Raw genomic sequence first — 12,051 nt, forward strand, 5'->3', positions numbered from 1 at the left:
GATATTGCAGTCAGCCCCACAGGGGAAATGTTTATACAGCGATGTGAAGGCAGATGTGTCAAATACTGCCATGCACAGTGGCGCACATCTGCAGCGGCAGCTAGTTGAGAGGCTGAGGCAGGCACATCACGCCATCTTGCAGCCAGCCTAGGTAACAGAGCAAGGCTCTGCACACACAAAACTTAAGTCATATTGACAAATTTATTCACAACTGTTGTGTTTCTGGAATTTGGGTAACGCTTCATTATTCCCTATATATATATATATATATATATATATATATATATATATATATATATATATATATATATATATATATAAACGATTCTGGCATAGCTTTTGTTTTAATTTTATTTCCATTTAAATCTTTTGTTACAATAAATTTGTATTGGTTGGGCCTAAGAAGGGTAAATAACGACAAGGAGCCTGAAGTGTACTTTTAAACTGTCAACACTACATGCTGGGCAGAATCTAACTAAAACAAATATACCCGTAAAACAAACAACTACTCAAAACCTCTTAACATACATATACCCCAAGCACTTGCCACTATGGAGGTGCTAGGCAATTTCTCTCCTCATCCTCCTCCACGCTCCTTTTGCCTCCCAACCTTCACACCTTTTTCCTCCCCTCTCCCCGGAAGTCCCGCCTTCCACTTCCTGTCCTTCTGCCCAGCTGATTGGTTAAACAGTGCTTTATTGACAGTTGTTACATCCACTCATTATTCCTCCACAATCTTTATATGAGAATTTTAGGAGATTAATAGAGATCGACCTTAAGGTTTTAATTCTGGTACCAACTGATCATTCCAGCATTTGTCATTCACTGTGTGTCTCCCCGGCCTCCATCATTTACCATACCCAGACATACCCATACATGCATGGCTGCCTGACTTCTGTATTTGTGGCCGTTTTTTCTGTGTTGCTACAATCAGACCATTCAAATTACTGTAGCTTTGTAATACATAATTTTGAAATTTGGTAGAATACGTTTCCCTGTTCATTTTCCCCCCGCCTTACAGTTTTCTTTGGTGCTTTTGTTTGTTTGTTTTGTTTTGTTGTTTTTGTTTTTAAACACAATTTTATTTTTTCCATGAGATTTTTGGGAATGACTTTCAAAACATTTTCTTAAAAAAAAACGAAAAACAAACAAACAAACAAAAAAAAAACCCAAAAAACCTGAACAAAACAAAACAAAAACCAAACAAACCCATTTGTGATTTGTTTGTGCTTCCCACTTTTCATGTGTGGACAGAGTGTGTCTTTATAATGCTGCGTGTGCATCCCTCCCCCAGGGCAGTGACTGGATTTCAGTTATTTTCTGAGCAGAGGTGGAGACTTTCTTTGTATAGGATGCAGAAATGCTGTGATACCACTCCTCTGAGCATTCAGCTGATTTAAAAATCGTACATGAGTGGGATGTTTTCTATTGAGTTCTTTGTTATGAAAAGGAAAAGTACTGGTTTTAATTTATTAGCATTCATATATTAACCAACAGCTTTCTCAGTTCTTTACCAATTCTCATTAAATTTTTATTGCATGTCTAGAGGTCCCCAGGTTCACAGTGATGTTATCTGAAACTACTAAGAATTGTTGTCTCCCTGTCCTTCCCTGGAAATGTATTTTTTTCATCTTTATGATCTGTCTCTTGCTATAAAGAGAAAAGTTTCCTTTGTTTTTTATATCACCTGCTTTAATATTTTCAAACTGCAGGTTACAATACATTCATGGAGCACTAAATCTCTTTTATTCTGAGTGAAATTTTTTTAAAAACTGACATTTAAAAAAAGTAGAGAAATACTAACATATTCTACCCTCTATAAATTTTATGTTTCAGGTGCGCGCGCGCACACACACACACACACACACACACACACACACACACACACGTGTTTCCTGGGTCATGAGTAAGGTTAATTTCTTAATGTGGTAAACAAAAGTTTGATTTCTCTCTGGATTCTAGAAATCCCTCCGCTTCTTGCCCCTGGCATTTGGAGGGTGAATACCCTCCCCTCCTGGCTCATCTCCCTGGCTTCCTCATGAGAAACACCACTGAGTGGAATCAAGTGGGTGCCATGGCCGCTTGTCACCCTTTGGATGGGATGGCAGTAGAATCTGATGCCTTCAAGAGAATTCACAGGAGATGGAGCCCAAAACCAGCCTGTTGAAAGTGTAGAAGCAAAAAGAGGGATTTGTTGAACTCAGCACTCTGAGTCTGTCCTGATGCCTTTTAGTTCTATTTCTAGTTATTTGGTAAACAGACATAGCAATTGTTGCAGGACATTTGATCACACTGTGAACCCTGAGGTTGTGTTGTTTACTGGAAAAAAAACCTGTTTCTAGTTGTGGTGTGGCTCAGCCCTAGCACACACCTTTAATTCAAGACAGGATTAAATAACGTTAACCCTAGTCAAGAGGTGGAGACACACAGGAAGTAGAAGGGAGGAACATTCAGTTTGAGGGTTTGGAGCTAGCAAGCTACTCACTCCAGATAGAGATCCCCAAGACAGAGGAAAGTGCAGGTACCACCAAAGGCCAACTAGGTGAGACATTGAGGTGGTGTGTGTGTGTGTGTGTGTGTGTGTGTTCACCCCAGCATCTGGCTCCTGAGTCTGTATTGGTAAAATTGAACATTTGAGATTTTGTTAAAAACAACAAGGAATTATAGGCCCCAACCTTATTTCCCACCTATCTTCCTGACCACTTGGGTAGATCAGATTTTCTAGAAGGTAGAGAGCTAGGTGAGATGCTAGGAGGGTACAATCCCTGGACAGCCACCGCTGCCTGTGTCTCTGTGGGTTGCCGTCCATATACAAAAGCATGTCATAAAAACATGGGAATAAATGAGGCAACGATCCTCATGAACAGGGTTCATCCCAGGCCTGGTTTTGGTTCTGTTACCCTAATTATTCAGGTTGCTTTCATTTAGTCTACGTTCTGTTGCTGTGATGAAACAGTGACCCAAACCAACTTGGGGAAGACATACTTTTTTAATTTCGTCTTGTAACTCCCAAGTCACAATCACTGAGGGAAGTCAGGGCAGGAACATACGGCAAGAACCCAGAGGCAGGCACCGCAGCAGAAGCCACGGAGGAACGTTGCTTACTGGCTTGATGTCCCTAGCTTGCTCAGCTAACTATTAGGCAGTTCCAGCACACTTGCCTGGGGATGGCATCTCTCAGTGTTCTGGGCTATCTTCCGTCGAACAGTAGTCAAGAAAATGCCAATCTGATGGAGGCCATTCCTCAACTGAGGCCCCCTCCCTCTTCCCAGTGTGTCAAGTTAACAGCTGAGATCAGCCATCACAGTGCTGTAGAAGATGTCCCTATGCATGTTAAAGTTCCCATCCATAAATTGACAGTAAGAATAAGATTTTTTTAAAGCTTAGACAATAAGTTGCTTGTATTTCTCTGTGTACAGGCAATTGTCCATACTCCCAAGTCAAAGTAGCCTAGAACCAGGCTCTCCTATCATGCTGAGTAACAGACATTATGGGATTTCTCTGTGATGCTCACCACGTGCGGCCATGCTGACTTTCTCTTGGGGGTATTTCACTTGCAAGCTCAGTCTCTACTTTGTACTCTCATTTCCTCCTTTCTATACTGTGATCTCTCAATGTGCGGTGACAATTTTCCTTTTCTTCATATTTGACTGACAAGGGAGAAGGAGGGCAGGGAGCAGCAGATGGAATGAGTGAACCAGATTGGTCAAGTTCACCTCTAGTGTACAGGGCAATGGTGCCATTCTGTGTGCTATCTCCGCTTGCACAGTCTTGCTTGTGTGAGATGCTCCACCCACTTAGCACCTGCAGCTGGATGAGAGCAGAGAAAGACAGTCATGCTGACTCACCTCAAATCCATCATCCTTAAAGACAGCTGGTGCTGTTCATCAGCATCTCTTCCTGTCACTAGGCCTTCCTACTCTTCCATTCCATCCACACCTTCTGTTCTTCCCTTGAACCTTGGCATCTCTCCCCCACCCTCCCCTCTACTGATGACCTTGTGCTGCTTCATTTTAACTGCAAGACAGCAGCAATCACGAGAGAACCCTGACGCAGCCCATCGGTGCATCTTCCTTACCCACCTTCACCTTTCTCCTGTAACTTTGAGAATGACTACGCACCTGCCTTTGCCCAACCCCAGCCTCTTGGGCGTTCGATTGATCTCCTGCCTACTCAGGGCATAGCTTGAGCAGTTCTCCCTGTTCTTACGTTACCAGTCTCCCCCATCTCTACTGAATCACTCTCATTTGCAATACAGATGTCCTCTGATCCTGCCATGTTAGGACATCCTGGGTGGATGCTGCTGCCTCCTTCTCCTGTTCCCTTCTCCCTTACCTTTCAGCAAGGATTCTTTACTGATTTTTATTGTGAGTATGCTAATGGTCGGTGAAGCCCATGGACTCTTTCTCAGAATAATGTTTTTAAACACTTCAAATAAAACATAAGGCTACCAAAGGAACACATGATACAATTAGTAATAATAATATTTTCAACTAATAGGACTTGCTAACATTTTTCTTTATTAATATACTAAAGAATTTATTATGAAGGCAAGCTAAAGTTACATTTTAATTTTTAAGTAAAAATAAAACATACAACAGCAAAAGTTCTCTCTAGTTACAACTCTTACACTTCCTATGCTCCAAATATCTGTCTGTGCGATGTTATGAGGGCTAAGACTTCTCATTGGATCTGTTAAACAGTGAAAATGATTACTCTCTGATATATTGGTTAATAAGGTATTATGTGTAGAAAAGGAACAAAGTGATTGGAGTTTCTCCCATAAAGAGATGCAGCTGGCCAGGCGGTAGTGGCGCAGGCCTTTAATCCCAGCACTTGGGAGGCAGAGGCAGGAGGCCAGCCTGGTCTACAGAGTGAGTCCAGGACAGCCAGGGCTACACAGAGAAACTCTGTCTCGAAAAAATAAAAATAACAACAACAACATCAACAAAACAAAAAGAAGAAGAGGAGGAGGAGGAACAACCAAAGAGAGATACAGCTGAATTGCATGCCCTTGTGTCAATAGCATAGTCACTTGAAATCTAGGTACATGTATAAAACTGCTTTTGCAACATTGCTGAGTGCAATGCCTTAAGGCTTCTGCAGCCATCTCTGTGAGATTTGAAATAACAATTCCCATGGACCATGAAGGAACAGGTTCCTTATATGACATGAATAGTTGGTGGAGATGCAGAGAAGCTACGAAGTGAAAGTAGAGCTCCAGTGTTTCCACCTCGAATAGGGTACACTCCCTGTATTCATCCCTGGGTCCTTCAGGGCCCCTCACTTAACAACCCTGCTTCTTACAAAGTCTTCCCTTGAAAGTACTCTCTTCTCTGCCTTGTGCATCTCACTTGCTCTTTTGACCTCCCAATCATTTGAAACTGTTCTTTGGAACGTTGTCAGTGATGTCTGTATTGCTATAGTCGATGGTGTTGCCTGTCTTATCAATAGAATTTCAGTTGATTGTTTTTTTCTTTCTTCTTTCCTTCCTTTTTTCTTTTTGGTTTTGTGCAACAGGGTTTCTCTGTGTAACCTTAGCTGTCCTAGAGCTTACTCTGTAGACCAGGCTGGCCTCGAACTTACAGAGATCCACCTGTCTCTGTCTCTTGAATGCTGGCATTAAAGGCATGCACCACCACTGACCAGTGATTGTTCTTTTCCTCTAACTTGATTTTTTTCCTTTGTGTATATTCTTTGCACAGGCTTATTTTTCATATTGAGTATATCCTTTTTTATTAAAAAATTAATTAGCAGGCCCGGTGGCTCACACCTTTAATCCCTGCACTCGGGAGGCAAAGGCAGGTTGATCTCTGTGAGTTCGAGGCCAGCCTGGTCTACAGAATGAGTTCCAGGACAGCTAAAATTACTCACAGAGAATCCCTGCCTTGAAAAACAAAACCAAAACCAAAACTAAAATGATAATTAGCATATTCCATATTGGGTTTTGTTATCATGTTTTAAGCAAAATTTGGTTTTATGGATTATCCTCTTTTCATTCTCCTCTCTCATTTTGTACCCTCGTACTGAACCTCTCCCCAAGACTTTCCGTTTTCATGGCACATGTATTTTTGCCCTCTCTCTCCTTCCACAAGGCTTTCCCTACTCTTGTGGTTTTCTTTCTAGTTTGGGACCCCTCCCCACACTCACCCTACGCATATGCACCCATATAAACATAATTTCAGGCCATCTGAATGTGAGGCACCCAGAGCACGTTGGTTTTCTCTGGGCTGCTTTCTCTTCTGACACCCAAACCACGGTATGAGCCAGGACTCAATCCTTCCATTTCTTTCCTTTCTATCTATATGCATTCCTTTATGTCTCCTAAGTTATAACTGCAGCCTCACCCAGGCCCCTGAATTTCAACTGCCCACTCACTATCTCCACATGCTTGCCTGTTAGAAAATCCAGTTTGCCGTGTGAACTTGAGCTCCCAATGTTCTCAAACCTGCGTTTCTTTTGGCCTCTCCTCACTCAGCTAATCTCAGCTCTGTTTCTCTGAGGATGTAGGCTAAACACCGACCGTGATGTCAACCCAACAGCGATGCTTGTCAGTCCTAGTGTCCGGGTATATCTTGGAGATGGGCGTTTCCCTCTCTCACTCCTGCCCACTCACGTGACCCTCTGAGGCTGATTCTCTGAAACAGAGCCCCCTGCCTCCTTATCCTCCCCCACCCAGACCCTTTATCCTATTATTAAGTTTGGAAGCTTAGCAGCCTTACAAGCAACTCATCTTATCCTTCTTTGAATCGAATGTAGTGCGCACATCACCTAATAATACTCAGTGCTAATGGGTGTGATTCCACAGTGATGGATGCTTCCTGTGAGTGATTTGTAGAGTGCATTCAGTAGCAAAATCACTAATACAACAAGACTTTAAGTGATGCTCTGCAAGTTTGAAGCATGGTACCTCGATTTTAGGAGAGCCCATTGCTAAAACGTACTCAGGAGTTGTTTCAGATATTCCAATGAAATCATGACCTATGTCCCTCAATATTAAGGGGCGGTGCTGTTTCTGTCATGTGACTGCCAGATACGAGAAATGCGTTAGCTAACAGCATCTTCTTTCAGCATTCTTTCTTTTCTACAAATCAGAAATTAATAAAGATGTCTCCAAGTCGGGCATGGTGGCACATGCCTTTAATCCCAGCACTTGGGAAGCAAAGGCAGGCGGATCACTGTGAGTTCGAGGCCAGCCTGGTCTACAAAGCAAGCCCAGGACAGCCAGAGGGACACAGAGAAACCCTGTCTCAAAAATAAATTAAAAATAAATAAATAGTCTCCAATAGCATTAGAGTGCAAGTAACTGTTTAGTAATTAATTAGGATTCCTGTTCAATAGACACTATTTAATGGCTGTTATGTGCCAAAGCCTCCACTGGGTTCTGGAGCACAATTAAAGGTAAGGAATCCTGAGAGATTCAGATGAATAGGGAGGCATAGGCACAGTAGCACGGAGGATGGAATGTTAGGCTCTGTGTGACTGGATCTATGGACTCCATCCTGAAGCTTCTTGAGAGTCCTTGGAAAATGACCTGTTCTTGGCTACCATGTCTAAGGGACTCATCCATACCACAACCAACACCCAAAATAGTGCTCGCTTAAGAATCCCAAAGGGTGAAAAATAGTTATATAGACTGTAAAAACGTTGCTGGGGAAAAAATACCTGTGTGTGAAGCACGTGGACTCTATTCTTAAACTTTCTGCAGTAGTAACTCTAGGGCCAGCTCCCCCACATGCCATAGGTAGCAAGAGGTGAGGGTGAGGGAGGACATCTCTCGTGTGCAGGCTATCACATGGCAGCTTGCCTTCACCCCCACCACCAGAGTCAGCTCAACTGTGCTGCCCAGGCAAGGTGCAGGGCCCACTCTCCTGAGTGCTGCAGCTGGTGAGGGACAGGGTCGGCTCTCCTGCTCGCATGACCCCAGGGCTAAGTCTCCCACCTGCAGCAGATGGTGAGATGGGGAAAGAGGGAGAAGGGTATCTCTCTCTCGTCCATGCCCACCACTTGGGAGATGAGTAGTGGCAGGGCCAGCAATCTCTGAACATACCCTGATGGTCAGCTTACCCACAACTCCTGCAATGTGTGGGGCAAGCTCTCCCAAGTACTGCAACTGGCTAGGAGCAAGGTCAGCTCTCCTGCTTTCATGCCCCAAGGGCCGTCTCTCCCATGATGCCCAGGTGAGGGGTGGGGGCCAGTTGTACACAGCTCTCAGACTTCAACATGTCCAGGAGCGGCAGCCCAGAACAGGGACATCTGCCTGGCCTTTGGTGGTAACAGACCCCTGCTGCTGCAGAGCCACAGACCTGGATGTGGCCCCTGATTGCCGCACAGGCCAGGACCCCACAAAGGTCCTAGTAGCATCACCAGGTATCAATTTACTCGAGTCTCCACTTCTGCCTCTCTTCATTGTCTCCATATGCTTCTGTTTCTCTTTCTCTTTCTCTTCCACTTCCCCACCACTTACTTGCTCTGTAGTGGTGCTCAGGGTCTCTGAGTGCCTGGGGTCATCTCAGGAGTCGTCTCAGGAATGCTATGCCCTGCTTGTGCATTATGGCACCTGACAGGAGTCATCCCTGGCATGGTCTGATCCCTGAGGCCTGCACAGTGCCAGACGGGTGGTTGTCTCAGGCTCGCTTTTTTGAGGAAATGTTAGGCTACTAACCATTCAGATGTTCACAGGTCAGAACACTGAGCATAGACATAGCTTCTCTTCTCTCTGCTACCTACTGACACACATGGGACACAGCAGCCACATCTACAATGCCTGTAGGGGCACAGGGACTCCTACATTTTAGATAGCTCACCTTCATCACAGCAGTCTCTGTGGCGATATTTATGTGTGTGTATACAGACGCATTCATATGTGTATATATGTATACCTACATACACACACAGACACACACTTTTGGAGCATTCAGAATATATGTACATTTGTATATATGTAAGTTGACTGAGAGGTGTTTGGGGTGTGTGTGTGTGTGTGTGTGTGTGTGTGTGTGTGTGTGTGTGTGTGTGTGTGTGTTTTGGCGACCAAGTCTTGCTCTGTGTGGCTCTGGTTAGCCTGGACCTCACCTGGTAGCCCAGGCTAACCTTGGCCGTGGTGTTCCTTCTCGTGGTCCTGCCTTCCAAGTAAAGTTCAGGTGTTGTAGGCCTGTGTCACCATGTTGAGCAAGAGAGTTGTTGAATAATTCTCCTTGGGTGGGAGAGAGAGAATTTAAGAACTACGAACTCTAACATGGTATTAACATGCCACCTTGCTTCAATCTTACTCCACTAATAACAGGGCTGATGGGACTCAGGGGCGATCCCCTGATGTCCCTCATTTTATTTAGGAGGGATCTGACGGTTTGGGGGCTTCCCCAGCTGGTTTACGGGAAGCTTGGGAATAAAATCTCAGTTTCTGCCCAAGTCTGCACTCCAGCTTCCACTTTGTAAACATGATTTCAGTGCAGCTGAAAAATCACTTTTTCCAGCAGGATTGGGAAGGCCAGTCTGAGATTATCTGGCCAAGAACTGGTAGTTTTGTGCTTGGAATGGAATGTCAGCCAGACACTGTCTTGGCCTCTGGTCAGGTCCCACACAACGGCAGTAACTGAGCGGCCATGTGAATGGTTCCCTGTAGCTGTCCACAGGCAGGAGGGGGTCACATGAGGTCACAGTCCTGATGGCAGGAGTGAGGGACAAAGCAGGACCCTTCAGATGCGGACAGCGTAGACTCGGTGATGTGAAGGAAAAGTAAGACAAGCTGGAAATCCTTAAGGGTGGCCTCAAAGGAATCCGGAAGACAAGTGAACAGGACCCAGTGGGAATGTGATGGAGTTAGAGGAAAGTTTAGAATGAAAGCAACTGCCAAGCCAGGGTCAGATGGGGCCAAGCATGTCATCTGGTTTCTGACCTGCAGTTTCTCTTGCTTAGACAGAGTGGTTAATTTTTAAAATACCCAAAGCATGGTAAGGAGGTCACATTTCACCTTTTACCCAAGTGCAACCTGTCATCTCACACTTACTAAGGTAGGTTCTCTGCAAGCCTAGCCTTAAAAAAACAAAACAAAACAAAACAAATGGTTCTGGATGCTGGTGCTGTTCTCTGACACAAGCTGGCAATCCTCCTAGACTCACAAATATGAACATGGATAAATTCCAACTTGAAGTTATTTTGCAGGCAGGCTGAGTCAACAAATCTCGGATATTGACTGGGTTTAGTCCTTTAGGAACTGACTTAATATTTTATGAAACTGACTTGGAAAGTTCAGGAGGTCTTCAAAATAATGGAATTAAAACAGGATTTGTGACTTCCACCAAGTGCTCGACTCTACAAACTACCACTGCCTTAGTAAAAAAATTTTTTTTTAATTTCTGATTGTCAAGAAACTCCAGACTACATATGTCAAAAGTCTGATGTTAGAAATGTCATGAATCTTGGAAGCACCTGCTTCTCACACAGAAAACTTCATAGAAACTCATTATGGGTAATTTATTTGTGTGTGTGTGTGTGTGTATGTGTGTGTGTGTGTGTGTGTGTGAGAGAGGGGGGGGGAAATATTAGAATTAGAGTTATTTTTGCCTCACAGTGTTTTAAAACTTAATTTAATTTTAGTGTGGAGACAAAGGTCTTATGTACTAGAGGCTAGCCTTGAACTCCTGATTCTCCTTTGCCTACCTCTGAAGTTCTGGGATTCCAGCCCCTCCTATCCTGCCTATGCACCACCATTTCCTTTCCAAGTCTGGGAAGCCCATGCCCAGCATTTGCTTGCCTTCTATTGAGATCATGCTACTTAAAATTATGGCAAAAAAAAAAAAAAAAATAGCAGTACCATGGCAGAGCAGGGGCGTGGCGGGGGGGGGGGGGACAATGGAAGACACATGTGTTTTTATACCATCTACTGTGGCAGTGGGTCCAGCCCCAGGGGAGCTATAACTCACTCAAAGGGGAAGGCAGTAATCCATTCACAAGAGTCTATTCCTGGGATCCAAATGCCTCCCCCAGAACTGAAGTCAAAGCACATGAGCTTTTTGAGGGTACACTTAAACCGTAGAAGTTTGGTTTCATGACAAAAGATTGGTTACTGGCTGACACTAAGACTGACAGGTTGTCCCAGAGGGTCCAGAACAATCAGTGGGGTCTAGACCTTAAGTGTACCTAAACTCCACATGTTAAAGAGTTGGTGCCTAACATGGGACGTGGCGGAATCCTTCAAGGGTAGCACTTCTGGAGAGTTTTTGAGTCACTGTGAGCACAGAAGGGATAGTGGGAACCTTCCTCATCTGCTGTTTTTCTTCCTGACCGTAAGACAAGTAGCTTTGCTTCAGTGTGTACCCAGCATGCACTCCATCCACCGTGAGCTTACTCTCTTCAAGCAATAGGGCCAACCAGCCCTGGACTTGACACCTCCAAAACTGTGAACCAAAACAAAGTTTCCTACTTACAAATTAATTTATCTCAGGTTTTCCTTTCTTTCTTTCTTTCTTTCTTTTCTTATTTTTTATTTTACAGTAGCAAATGGCTGGATGAAAGAGAATCCTTGTAAGCAGAAAGGGGAGAGAAGAGGCAGAGAGAGAGAGAGAGAGAGAGGAGAGAATGCTGTGAGAATGGCTCAGCCTGCTTTTGTTTCTTTGGAAATGGAGGAATGGGTTTGGGAGCCAAAGGGCAGTTGGCTTGTAGGAGCCAAAGGCAAAACACATTCTCCCTAGGGCCCCCAGAAGGAACATGCCTCTTCTGACACTTGAATTTTAGGCCAATAAAACTCGTTTTTGCCTACCCTTCCCTCCCCTCCTTCCAGCATTGGAAATGTCACGAGTCTTACAAACCCTTCATTCCTCTCTTTGTCTTTTTCTCATGCCCTCCCTCTCCAGTTTTTTGAAATATGGTCTTGCTATGTAGCCCTGGCTGGTCTAATACTCACTATGTAACCCAGGTTAGCCTCAAATTCATGCCAATCCTCCTGACTCTGCCCCTCTAGTGCTGGGATTTCAGACATAAGCCACTATGCCTGGCTCCCTTTCTGACTTCCAGCTCTCCCAGAAGTATGAAGAAACAAATCCGTGTTGG

General features: G+C 44.3%; 1 protein-coding gene and 1 non-coding gene across 5 annotated transcripts in view; one reads left to right on the forward strand and one right to left on the reverse strand.

Moving 5' to 3' along the window:
* Positions 1 to 12,051, forward strand: part of Cacnb4 (calcium voltage-gated channel auxiliary subunit beta 4) — a 253,882-nt gene that overhangs the window by 170,768 nt on the left and 71,063 nt on the right. The window lies entirely within an intron of this gene.
* On the reverse strand, positions 8,649 to 8,780 carry LOC127207759 (small nucleolar RNA SNORA17). The gene has a single exon (XR_007832967.1). It is a non-coding gene; the product is annotated as a small nucleolar RNA SNORA17 (small nucleolar RNA).

This window comes from Acomys russatus, chromosome 24 (assembly GCF_903995435.1).
Source record: "Acomys russatus chromosome 24, mAcoRus1.1, whole genome shotgun sequence".
Taxonomy (NCBI): Eukaryota; Metazoa; Chordata; class Mammalia; order Rodentia; family Muridae; genus Acomys; species Acomys russatus.